At 45.8% G+C, this 13,860-nt stretch overlaps 1 protein-coding gene and 1 non-coding gene across 6 annotated transcripts in view; one reads left to right on the forward strand and one right to left on the reverse strand.

The window, feature by feature from the left end:
- Kazn (kazrin, periplakin interacting protein) overlaps positions 1-13,860 on the forward strand; it is an 892,416-nt gene that overhangs the window by 426,979 nt on the left and 451,577 nt on the right. The gene's annotated exons all lie outside the window — the stretch shown is intronic.
- Trnas-acu (transfer RNA serine (anticodon ACU)) lies at positions 8,871-8,945 on the reverse strand. The gene has a single exon. It is a non-coding gene; the product is annotated as a tRNA-Ser (tRNA).

Below are 13,860 nucleotides of genomic sequence, written 5' to 3' on the forward strand. Positions count from 1 at the left end.
ACTCATGCTGGGTTAGCCCATCCTTATCTTGGCTTTCTGTGTTGGTTTGGGGCTTTGAATAATGACTTTCTTGCTGAAAACACCTGGCAATCATGTCACAGTTGGGAGGGAAATGGATGGTGTCACATTGATAGGGTGAAAGTTACTTGGAGTGGATAAGTGAGTCTGGGAGGATACTGTTGAGTGGCAAAGCCATGGTTATTGACTATTTCGGAGGGATGCATTTAAGGCCGCACACGTACATAATTCATAGACAGTGTATTTGAGAAATGTCCAGCAAGGGACAACAGATAAGAATAAGAATGAATGCTGAGTCTAGACTGATAGCCCAGCTCAAAAGTCATGTTATGAGGTGCAGGGAATACAGACACAGGCAAAATGGGAAGACAACTAGATAGGAGAGACCCAAAGGGTCTCCCCTGGAGAGGTTGTTGCCTTGGTCTCCTCTCAGGTAGTTAGCATTTGGGGACAGCAAAAAAAAATGGTTGGGGAAGATCTAAAGAGGTTTACCAGTGGTGTAGAGCAGAAGTGGCTCTTGCAAACCTAGTCTAGTCCTTAGACAACTGTAAGCCTGGGTACCATTGTGATTGGCACCTCCCAAGAGAGTCAGAACTACCCCCTCTAAGCCACTCCCTCACTCCTGACCCACACAGACTCTACAATAAGAATTGTTTATTATTGCACCCCACTAAGATTTAGGATAATTTGTTAAGCGGCAGACGCTAACCAATACATCTGTCTACAATTCTTATTTTGAGATTTAGTTCTATAATTATAATGTTTAAGTGATTTAGACTTTTAAAATTGTTTATCTCATTAAATGGGGATTCCATAGATTAATTCCCATGCCAGTGTGCAATGGACTTTAAGTATAGACCCCTCCACATCCTCAGCTCCCCTCCCTTTTCTCTTTTCCTCCCGTCTCTTTGTTCCCTTAGATACTTTTGATCCTACTTTCTTATCATTTATACAGAGATGGTGTTATTACCTATGTAGTATCTTCGACCCACAAATGAGAGAAACTGTGATGGTTTGTCTTTCTGAGACTGACTTAATTTGCATAATATTGTTATTTTCAGTTGCACCCAATGAGGTTTAAGTTTTAGTTACAAAAAAAAGAGTTCTCCAACTATGAAACATCCAATCCACATAAGTTCACTGATGAATTCAACAAGATTGCTACAAAAAAAAAAAAAAACAATACCAGTGCTTCTCAAATTAGTCCATAAATTAGAACGGCAAGACCAGTCTCTTTATCCAAAGCCAGGGTTACCCTGATGTCCAAACCAAATGAAGACACAGCAAAGAAAACAATTATAGGCCAAACCTTATATGAAAAGATGGCAGACAGATTAATGCAGTTTTGGATAGAGAGTAGAAAGCTATGCCCCCTGCACACTTGTCTATAAAGTAGTATCCTCCCGTGCAGCTTCCCTAGAAGGATAAGAGCTGTGACACCCCCAAGATTGTGGTACAGATCTTGGCTTTGTTCTGGGTAACTCAGAAGAGCTGTGGAATAGCCTTGAGCAAAACAGGGATGGTACTGGCCTGTGTTCAGAGGTCAGTGTAGGTGCCCAGCCCCCTGTGTCATTCACATATATGCTAGGAAACCTTCAGGCATAGAGACGATTGGCCCCTGACCTCAAGATGTCTTCTGACTTGTTTATAATGAACCACACTCAGAAAACTATCAGTCCTGTTTTGCCTTGGACTCCAGCCTGGAATCCCTTCTAAAGCAGGTAGACAGCTAGGAGGAGAGCCAGAATTCAGCTCTCCATAGATGTTCAGACAGGTGTAGGGGCCACTTTCCCCAGGCTGCAGCTGATAAGGGGCAGGGACAGCTCTCCAGCTCTTAAAACCGCAGGGCCAGCTCTTCCAACTGCCTCAGGCATCCATAGGTGGGGGTGGGGAGGTGGGGGGATCGCTTCCCCGCTCTTGCTACCACATGAGAGATGAGTAATGGGGAGTTGTCTCCCATGTTTACAGCACCAGGGCTGGTTCACCCACACCACAGCACTCTACTGTGCTGCCCAGACGAAGTGCCAGGTTCACTTTCCTGAGTACTGCAGCTGGTACAGGGGAGGGTCAGCTTTCTCACCCACCATGGGGGGGGGCATCCATCTCTTGCCCTCAGCACCACATGGCAGATGAGGGGGATGCGGAGCTATGCCACCCTCACCCCCTCAGGACTATCTCAGCTGCGTCTCTGCCAACAGGATCAGCCCCACTGTGCTGCCCACGTGAGAAACAGGGCCCGCTTTCCTGACTGCTGCAGTTGGTAAGGGGAGAGTCAGCTCCCTGGTCTGTTACAGGAAGTGAGGGACAAGGAGGAAGGGGACTGGGGATGCATCTCCCCCCAGTCCATATTGCTGACGAGTAGTGGGGGACAGATCTCCCATGCTCACAACTTTGGGGCTGGCTCACTTCCGCCAACAGGGTTGGGTTTTTTTCCTGCCCATGCAAGGCGCAGGGCCTGCTTTCCCAAGTGTTGCAGCTGGTAGGGACCAGGAATAGCTCTCCAGCTCTTGTGACCTCAGGGCCAGCTCTTCCATCTGCCTCTGATGTTGATATGGGGGGGGGGCATCTCTTCCCTGCCCATGCGATCATGTGGCAGATGAGGGGCGGGGCTAGGTCTTTCATGCTTACGTCCTCAGGGTTGCAGGGTCAGTTCCACTGGGCAGCTCAGCGGACGTGCGGGGTCCACTTTCCTGAGTGTTGCATCTGGCAAAGCGGTCAGCTCCCTCTCCAGCTGGAGGAGGTGGGAGCTATTAGGGAAGGCATCTTTCCTTCATCCCCACTACCACACCAAAGAAGAGGGAGGCAGTACCAACTATGCTCCTCATAAGCCCTCAAGCCTGGCTCACCTGCACCCTGTCTACAGGATCAACTCTACTGTCCTGCCCGGGTGAGGCAGGGGGCCCAGTGCTGCAGCCAGTGAGGGGTTGGGTCAGGTCCCCCACCTGCTGCAGGTGTCAAGGGGCATGGGGAGGAGAAAATCTTTTCCTTACCCACACTACCACATGGCAGACAAGAGGGGTGTGACTGGCTCTCCCGTCCTCATAACTCCAGGGTCAGCTCGCCTCTGCCCATGCCACAGAATCAACTCTATTGTGCTGCCCAGGTGAGGAGTAGGCCCTCTCCCCTGGGTGCTTCAGCTGCTGAGGGGTGGATCCAACTCCATACAGCCCTATCCTCTCCTCCTGTGTCAGGGTTACAGACCAAGTCACAGCCCTAGTGCTTGAGCTTTTAATGAGGCTTCTGAGGTTCCAGCTCAGAGCCTCATGCTTACGCAACAAGCTCATTACAAGCTGAGCTGTGTCTCCACCACTGGCCTCCATCAATCCGTCAATCCCATTCTCAGGGGGCTTCCTCCTCCTCATCTAGTCGCATCCTGAAATGCTCGCCGCCTTCTGACACACAAACAGAAGTAACTTTCAACAAACAGACGGAAGCAGGAAACCAAAAATTCAGATACATCAGAGTGTATCAGTCAGTTACACCACAGTAACAAGCAACTCCCAGAATGCTTCAAACAAAAAAGACTTCATTATTTCTTCTACTCCTGTCCTAGTGCAGGGTAGAGGAGTCCCAGCTCACCATGCTCACTGAGCTCCTACCATCTTGTGACAGCACCAGATCTAGGTGAGTCTTCTCATCTCAACTAACCATCAAGACAACCCCGTGCAGACATTTCCCTATACCAACCTGACCTAGACAATCCTCAACCAAATGTTCTTGGGTCATTCTAGGTTACAGCATGTTGATAATTAAACCTTCACCATCACAGTGCATCCTGAAGAAGCATTTTCTATCCTTATAGAACCGTTTACTTACCTAGGAACATGTGTGTCCCAGGTACCCTTGCTGGATGCTGTGAAGATGCAAGGTCAACCATATGACATGAGATGCCTCCCTTCAAGGCAACATTCAGCCTTTCAGCTTCAATACAGTTCAGAGTAAATTGCTTAGAATAATCATCATTTAATATGTCCCAGAGATAAATATACAGTTAGGTTTCCCAATGTCCTTTTTCTCTCTGTAGATGAGAATAGAGTGATATATCCACTAATATGTCAGTTCCAACTCCTTCTTTGATTCCTCCTCCATGAGCAAGATTGACAATTGAGTCCAGTATTCTTGGATAGGCTCCACTTTGTTTAGTTTTGGGACATCATCTCAGGAGACACAGATAACATACCAGTTCAGTGTCCAGTTGAATTAGAACAACAAATAACTATGAGCATAAGAATTCCCCTGTTTGTTGTGCAAACTCCCCTGAGGTGTTAATCAATGTCTTTTCACACCGCACAGAGAATGCACAACAGAGCAGAATCTGCCCAAGTCTAATTATTGAACCAATAACACAGCGAGGATTACTTACAGAAGCACAGGTGACTCATAGGCAGCTGCATCCCTGAAAGCTCACCCCTAGCCTGGATGATGACTCATGGGAGCTGCATCCCTAGAGTTCTCTTCAACTTGCTGGCAGTGGAGGGCAGAGAGTCTCCTCTCCCTGGAAATTGACAACCATTTTCTAGTCTTGGGAAGGGACTTTTGTGACTCTTGTTTCAGATGTTCCCTGAGACCTGTGAGTTCTGTTCACTTCCTGAGCCCTGTGAGTTTCCTTCCCTTCCTAAGTCTAGTTTCAGTTTGGAGTATATAGCTGCTCAACACCATGCAATACCTGGGACATACTTATGCTAAATGTATTTGCTATCGACCTGAAATTCTAATTTAACCAGGCATCCTATATTTGTATTTGCTAAACCTGACAACCCTGTCTTTGAAACCCTTCATCACAGAAGTCTGGACCATCTCTAAGTTCATTCTGAATCACGCCTATTACCACCCTTAAACTCCTGCACCACACCAGCCACACAGGCCTTGTTTTGTATCCTATAATACACCTGGTCTGCCTTGACCTCACGACCTTCACACATGTTATCCTCTTCCCCTGGAATACTGTTGAAGGGAGGTCACTTGTTGGTTCCCAGCCACCCGATTATCTTACACCCAAAATAATCACACAGAAACCATGTTATTTAAATTACTGCTGGCCCATTAGCTCTATCTTCTTATTGTCTAACTCTTACATACTAACTTAACCCATTTCTATTAATCTGTTTATTGCCATGTGGCTGTAGTTTACTGGCTAAAGTTCCCAGTGTCTATCTCCGGCTGCTTCATGGCTTCTCTCTGACTCCACTCTTCTTTCTCCCAGCATACAGCCCAGCTTTCCTCTCCTGGTTCTGTTCTTCCCTGCCATAGGCTCAAAGCAGTTCTTTATTCATTAACCAATAAAAGCAACACATAGAAGAACCTCCCACGCCAGAATACTTGTTCTTTGAAAGACTTCCTCTTCCTTCTCCTCCTCAACTCTAGTGCTAGCTACTTGGAGACAACTCCTCTGGTCTATGTGGAAACAGTACTATAAAGGTGTCTGCACACCAAAAGGCTTCAATCATAGGAGTCATGGGACATCATGAGAAGATGGTCTCTCTAGCTGTCATAAAAATGAACTGTACAATAACAAAGGAGGGAGGGATAGGCTAAATAGGAAGCCATCACAGGCATCCAGAAGATGATGCATTGGTCTGGGTTTCAGCACTGACAATGAAGAGAAAGGGGGATGAGGGTGGGATAGAAGTGTTACAAATTGCTTCATTGGTTAACTGGAGATGTGGAAGAAGATGTTGGTAGACACAGGAGAAGACAAATAGATTTATCCGGGGAGAGGTCATAGATAGCTATTAGATGGACATGTGGATGGTTAGATGGATGCATGGATGCATGGCAGGATGGATTACTGATGGCTGTAAATGGTGGGTGTTTAGTGAGTGTGAGGCTATTGGTTGGATGGTGGATGGATATTAGATGGATTGTAAATGATGGGTATTTAGTAAGTAGAAAGATATTGGATCTATATAAACAAAGATAGAAACATAGGTTATACATGCATTGCAAGTGATGGATTGTTAATGAGAATACAGACATTTGGTGGGTAGACCTTCTTTGGGATATTTTTTTAGCCTATACCCTTCTTGACAGAAAAACCCTTAAAGAACAGTTAACCCTTAGAGGCTTCACTGTCTTCAACTGAGAACTGGACTGTAAGCCATTTATTCTCTTAACAGTGTGACAGAGAGACATTGTCTTCCGAGGCATCTTCCCAGTGCTCAGAACCCCATTGTCACTATTTATGTCCTGCATCCCACCTGACACTTTATAACTTGCGTAGTCCAGCCATCACTCTCCCCACGGCTCAGCTCCAACCATTCAGATTCCAACTCTGCACCTACACCCAGCAAAACCAAAACATTTCTACCGAAAGTCTGGAGGTGCTTGTTGATGGACAGAAGAGACAATGCAGCCTGTAGAGTGCTCCGTGCTATCCAGTACCTCCATCCTCCAGTCATAATCATGAATTCCTTGTGATGGGTTTTTAATATGGGGAACATTCCTCTGAGTATTCATGAATAATTAAACTGAGCTTAAACCTAAGTTGGAAGGCACTCATTTCGCTGGCAATGGTGTGAGGCAAAGAAGAGCCCAATGGGTGTCTTTGTTACACTAAATAATTTGGGGAGTAGGATTTCCTAATTTCCATCTTCTCCATCTGAGGGAGGAAAGCTTTAACAGGCTCCTAGGTGCACCGCTCTGCCTTCGGTGGTTTTGCTCAACTTGATCAAAGAAAGAGAAGGATGGAGACAAGGCTGGCGCTGTGTGGTCCTCACTGGGGCATTTCCTGCTCTCTTCCAATGCTCCTGGAAACCCTGCAGACAACCCAGCCCCCGCGATCCTGCAGAGGGTCAGCTGAGGTGTTCACAGGTCATGTGATGCAGACAGCAGAGGTGTATGCTCATATCATCGGGCCGCCACACTGGCTGCCTGGCAGGACACCATCCCTCAGAATCATTCATCATGCTTATTCCTCCTCCTCCCTCCTCATTGTGGGCAGCTATTGATCTCCGGGCAGGACTCTGCCCTTGGCCTCCAACACTTTCACAATTTCCTCCCCACTTTTCAAATGAACCTTATCATTCCCCCGATTGTCGAGGTTCGTCTTTGTTCTTTGGACAACAATAGATGATTCAGTAAATGGTGTGTCACAGAGCAGGAGGGACATGAGGGCGACCTTTATTAGATTAAGTTTGGCTTCCCCACCTCTCTGTGGCATTGTGGAGTTTTTATCAGAAGACAGACAATGTGGAGCCAAGTGCTTCCCAAAATTGTGCTAGCAATTACTTTTCTCGATACAGTAATAATTACTGATAATGATTTCCTATAAATTGTAGCCATATTAATATATCAATGAGGATATTGTATATTCGGTTGGTTTAAAGGCTCCTGAAGAACATGCCTGACTCTTAGATCCCATTCTATCTTTCCTTCCAAATCTAAGTCTTGCTTAAGTCCCTGCCTTGTGAACAGAAAAGATGATACAGTCATCAAAGAAGGTTCCAGAAGCTTTGCCTCACCCTGTGGTATCGGGTTCCTCGCCCACTTCCTTCACCTCTTTCTCTTGTTCACTTCTCTAGCCTCAGTGGTTTTATTCTTAACCCCCAACAATACCAAGCATGCCCCTGCCTCAGGACTTTCGTACCTGTTTCCCTTCTGTCTGGGATGCTCTTTCTGAATAAACGTGACTGGCATCCTCATCTCCTTTCCATTGTTCATGTCTCAGTGAAAATGTCACCAGCCTAGAAATGCTTAAGATTATCTATCCCTTGCAGTGGTGTCTCTCTCTCCATTCTCTCTCTCTCTCTCTCTCTCTCTCTCTCTCTCTCTCTCTCTCTATCTCTATCTCTATCTCTCTGTCCTTCCCTCCCTCCCTTATCAAATGACTCAGACTTTCTTTACACTGGTTCTGGGAGTTGAACTGCTACCCTGATGCACTTGTGGTTTCAAGGCAAGTACCTTCGCGGACCTATTTGGCTGCTCATAGCCACCTGTAACTCCTGTTCCAGGAGCTCTGACACCTTCTTCAGACCTCAAAGAACACCAAGCATTTGTGTAGTACACATACATACATGTAGGCAAAACACTCATACATATCAAAATAACACTCATACGTATAAAAATAAACAACTCTTCTATCAGAAGGGCACAAGAGCACTTTTCCAAGTGCCCACCAAGACGGTGAGAGCAATTCAATTTGGTAAACAACTGCCAACATCCCTGAGTCACCTCTTCCAACACAGACAAAAGGAGATCCGAATGATTGACATGCCCCGGGCATCTGTGTGGTGGGGCTGAGGAGTCACAGGAGGGCAGGGGCAGGGCTGTGCAGGCCTCTATGAATGATGCAGCCAGCCTTCCTACCTGTGCGACAGAGCAGAGCAGCTATGTCAGACAAGACCTACAGATTCCCAGTGTGACAGAAAAGCCAGCTACAGGTAAGGGCAGCATGGTACTGTTATGCCGCCAACAACACTGTGTTTACTGAACCTGCCACCCCTCGCGGGGGCCATCTGTGCCCTCAAGAACATGCTAACAATAGAGAGGCATTGGAATGCACAGCGGCAATAGAGCGTCCCGGAGAAATGATGGGGAACGACCACATTCAGAGTTTTCTCAGATGCGCAAGGGACGGCGGAGACTTCAGGAAGCTCTCATATTGTCAGAAGTCTTAGACTAATCATGCATGCACAATTAGTCAGTTGTATTTCCATGTGTTTTCTGTGTGCGTGGGGTTTTGTTTTTGTTTTTTTTTTTGTTTTTATTTTTTTGTTTTTTTTTTTTTTTGAGACAGGCTCTCAGGTAACCCAGGATAGCCCCAAACTTTCTATGCAGACAGGGATTGCCCCGAACATCTAATCCTCCTGCTTCACTTTCTGAACTCCAGGATTACAGATTGTACCACAACATCTTGTTTATATGGACCTGGGAATTGAACCCATGGCCTTTTGCATAGTAGGCAAACACTCTACCAACTGAGCTACAGCCCCAGCCAAATTTTTCTTTTATTAAAAAAATAAAAACAAAACAGAGCAAGGAGTAAGTAAACAAGCAGCTAATCACCTTAAATGGTGGGGGGGGGGGGGCGGGGTATGGCACCCAACCTCTTAAGTTCAAATCCTGCCTCTGACTTCTATGTATTGTGGCATGCCAGACAACTTTCCAGCTCGCTCAGTTTTGTCAATGGAGAACAAAAAAACTGTATTGTGTTGTTTCCCTGAGCCAAATGCAGAGAAAAAAGTAACTCAGATTTTGTAGGGACCATAATCCCCCCCATGGCGCTATGTAACACATAAGCATGTTATGGGGTCATGGCTCTAAAAGCCAGCTGTCTGGTCTGCTGGTCCAAGGCTGAGTTCACCAAGGCTCATCCCCTGTATCTGAAGTCCTGGCTGGGCTTTATCATAGGCTGGGTCTCATCTGGGCCACTGTGACAATTTAGCCCTGCTCCATGGGGCTCATGACCCCGCAGACCAGCCCAGATACATTTACATAGCAAACATAATAGTGTGAGAAGAGATGCAGGGATGATTTATCCAGATTCTGCCTGTTCCACCTTGGCTGTCATAACCTGGCCGGCGTGTGTCACCACAAGGCAGAGGTCAGGAAAAGGAGCAGGAACTCCCAACCCTGGCCCACATGCCAGGATCAAAGGATGCAAAGTTGTATAGCAGAAGGCTTAAATCCAGGAAGGGGTTAAGAATTGAGGGCATCTGTCAATTAAACTATCACAAATCAAAAAGGGGTGACCAGTGTTGACTGCAGGGGAGGACAGAGGAAAATTACAAGAGCATCAAATCCACTGAAAGGAAGGCCAAGAAAACTCATAAAATAGAACTTGGAGTTGTTAAATGGACCCTTCGTGTGTGTGTGTGTGTGTGTGCATGTGTGTGTGTGTGTGTGTACATGTGTGGGTATACACATGTAGTGGGAATATGAATGTTCATCTAGGTGTATACATACATGTGTGTGCATATATGTGTGAATGAATGCCTGCATATATGTATATAGAAGCCAGAGCACACTGAGTGTGTTACTCAATCTCTCTCTATCTTGTTTTCGAGGTAGGATCTCTCACTGAGCCTGGATCTCATTGATTCACCTTGGCTGGCTGACCAATGAGATCTCATCTCTGCTCCCCTGTGTTGTTGGTATTATAGACACTCACTTCCACCCATGCATGGCGAAGTTTCAAATGCAGGTTCTGATGCTTGTATAGCAAGCGTTTTCCCAAATGAAATGTCTTCTTAACCCCAAATGATGTATCCTTGTACAAACTTTTTTTTTTCTGTTTGGTTTTGGCGAGACAGAGTTTCTTGTTGTCCAGGCTGGCCTCTAACTCATTATGTAGCCCAGGCTGCCCTCCACGTTCTGATCCTCATATCTACCTCCCAAGTGGCATGACTGTAGGCATGCACCACCAGGCATGGATCCTTTAATAACCTTTTTTTCTTTACATTTAGGGAAGCATAGATTGTCCCAGTCTACTCTTTGCTAAAACTCAGGTCTTAAAATCTCTCCGAGTGTCTTGTCTCACTTACTTTAAATAAACCCGTGACTTAGCAGTCATTTTACCCCATGACCTTAATCTCCCAGGAAATAGATATCCGTGTGAAAACTAATGAGAATACCTTTAAAGAAATTAAGCTTCTTCCTCATTTCCACTAAATTTGACTCTAATTTGTAGATGAAGGCTTGAGAGCGCTCTCTGTCATTCCACGGAGTCTCTGCTGAGACCTACCAGGAAGATCACAATCGAAATTATCTTCAGCGTGATGGGATTCCACATTCCCACCAGCCACACTGGTGGCTGAAATCCTCGCGCCTACTCTAGATAGACTCTCAGATGATACACTGAAGACGGAAAGTGAGGCTCCGTAATGAGAATTTAGAGCTCTCGTTGGTGGTCCTGCCTGGCTCTACGTGCCTCATACCAAAGCCATCTCGGGAACACCCTTCCCAGCCCCCTGTTGTTTTATAAGCACAGTCAGCCACTTGAATAGCCTGCGCATTTAAGATCCATAAAGGATAATGCACAGAGAAGATGCTCAAGGCAGATAGACTGGACAGAAAGTCCGTCTGATAATCAATTTCTAACTGGGTAATAAGAGTTGACATCACACCACTGTCACTCCCAATTGGGGAGGAGAGTTCTGTCCTTTGTCTCTCCCGATGAACTTCCCAGCCCAGCCTGGCTGGTTCCAGCACACTGACCACCGGGAAATACTGGGCACCATATGTCTGTTAACAAGGCCATCTGTTTGACCTCAAGCCTAAATTCCTTGGTAGCTCCCTATAAATTATGGGTTCTGTCACTTAATTCAAACCAATTCTTCACATTCCATGTGGTTTTGCTTATGGCCAAGTTCAACAAAGAAATCTGCCCACTGTGTGCATGTTCAGGAGAAACAGAACTTTTTTTTTCCTTTTTAGGGGATTTCTGAAATAATGTAGCTAAGAGTTTAAACTCTAACATCCATCAAAACAAGTTCTCTTATGGCTCATAAGGATGTCAGTGTTCAATCAAGAGGGTTGATCATTTTCTTCTAGTCATGATAGATGCTTAGACCACTTCCTTATTTGTTTGTTTACTTATTTAGTGTATGTATATGTGTGTATGAAGACTGCATGTATGGGCACTCATTACAGGAAATGTGTGTGGGGGTCAGAGGACAACTCTGTGGAGTTGGTTTCCTCCTTCTATCTTTACATGAGTTCTGGGGAGTAAACTCAGGTCATCAGATTTGCAAGGCAAGCACCTTTAATCCACTGTGGTGATTTGAATTGGTATGGCCCCCATTGACTTATGTACTTGAGTGCTTGGCCCTTAGGGAATGGCATTTTAAGGAGGTGCAGCCTTGTTGGAGTGGATACAGCCCTATTGGAGGAAGTGTGTCACTGTGGAGGCAGGCTTTGAGGTCTCTTATATTCAGGCTATGCCTGGTGTGATACACAGTTGCTTCTGAAGCCTGCAGACCAAGATGTATAATTCTTGGCTTTTCCTCCAGCACCATATCTGCCTTCATGCTGCCATATCCTGCCGTGATGATAATGGACTAAACCTCTGAACCTTAAGTCAGTCCCAATTAAGTGTTTTCCTTTGGAAGCATTTCCATGGTCATGGTGTCTCTTCACAGCAATAGCAGCCCTAACTACGGCACCCACTGAGCCAATTTGCCAGCCCAACCTCCTTATTTCCTAATCCCTTTGACCAGATTCTTTGGGACACTATCATAAAGGAAAGAGTAGATGCTGCTACAGTAAGGTTTCCCTATGTCTAAACAAAAGACCAAGGTTGAGTTACACGGTGAGTACGACAGCCATGAATACGTAGCAAGATGCTATTAAAAGAATGGAATACAACACAGGCAGGGGAGGTATTGTTATGAAGAGGCACCATGAACATGGCAACTCTTATAAAGGAAAAAATTTAATTGGGGTGGCTCACTTATAGTTTCAGAAGTTCCATCCATTTTTGTCCCAGCAGGGAGCATGGTAGTATGCAGGCAGATGGGGCAAAGTGGCTGAGAGTACCTACATCCTGCAGGCAACAGGAAAATGGTCTGAGTGCCACACCGAGGGAAGCTTTGCTGCGGGACAATGGTCATGTACCCTGTAAAGATTTGTCACTTGTATTGCTTTAATAAAATACTGATTGGCCAGTAGCCAGGCAGGAAGTATAGGCGGGGTGACCAGGACAGGAGAATTCTGGGAAGAAGAAGGCATCAGTCTGCAGTCATTACCCATAACAAGAGGAAGAAAATGAGAATTCCTCCCTGGAAATGGGCTAATTTAAGATGTAAGAGTTAACAAGAAGCCTGAGCTAATAGACCAGCCAGTTTATAGTTAATGTAGACCTCTGTTGTGTTTCTTTGGGACTGAACCCTTGTGGAACCAGGCGAGACAGAAACTTCTGTCAACAAAGCTAGAGCAAAAGAGACCTCAAAGCCTGCCCCCACAGTGACACACTTCTTTCAATAAGGCCACACCTCCCAATTGTGCCACTCCCTATGGGGGTCAGTTATATTCAAACTACTACAGGAGGTGTCTGTAAAGCGCTCATCACGGGAGCTTTCATCTCTCCATATGCACGTAAAAAGCTGAACGCAGTGCTGCGTGCCTGGAAAACAAGGACTGGGGAGATGGAAAGACTGTGGGACTAAATGAGCAAGCAGTCCTGAACTCACTGGCCAGCCAGTCTAGCTTTAGGCTCAATGAGAAACCCTGTCTTAGACAGCAAGGTGGAAAATGATTAATGAGGACCCTTGATGTCAACCTCTGTCCTCCAAGCAAATGCACATACAGGCATGTATGTGCACACACAGACACACACACACACCGGGAAATGGGGGAGGGAGAGAAACGGATAGAAAATCCCAAGCCCCACTTTTAAATCAAAGCTATTCATGAACATTTTATTCAGTTATCGACATCACTCATTCTCCTGGGGAAACCTCCATCCACCCACCCCCTTTCCCATCTCAGCCTCATGCCTCAAAGTGACCAGAGGAACAGACTGCCACACTGACACCATATACTCCCCCATTCATGCAGAGAGTAGCAGGTAGAGGCTTTGGTCAGAGAACTGTGTCTCTTCAACTGGAAGGAATGAGCATGGTCGGTTCTGCTGATCCCTTTGATTGTGGCCAAATCGAGTTCCTTTGATAAGGTTGTGCTTATATCTCCGCTCCCTGGTCCGAAAGAATGGAGATCCCTCTTTTTGCTCATGGAGACCTCTTTATACAAAGATAAAATTTATGCTTTTCTGCAGCAGTTATGCTTTTAAATTTTCTCCATGGTTTTGCTTCTGAAGAAGACATTTTTCACTTCCACACAGCCAACTCAGTCACACATTTTTAACTTGTTTTCATGGTGTATTTATTTAGAATGTTTGGAGGAGTT

This window comes from Alexandromys fortis, unplaced genomic scaffold, assembly GCF_014885135.2.
Source record: "Alexandromys fortis isolate MF-2015 unplaced genomic scaffold, M_Fortis_MF-2015_v1.1 scaffold_174, whole genome shotgun sequence".
In the NCBI taxonomy this organism is placed as follows: domain Eukaryota; kingdom Metazoa; phylum Chordata; class Mammalia; order Rodentia; family Cricetidae; genus Alexandromys; species Alexandromys fortis.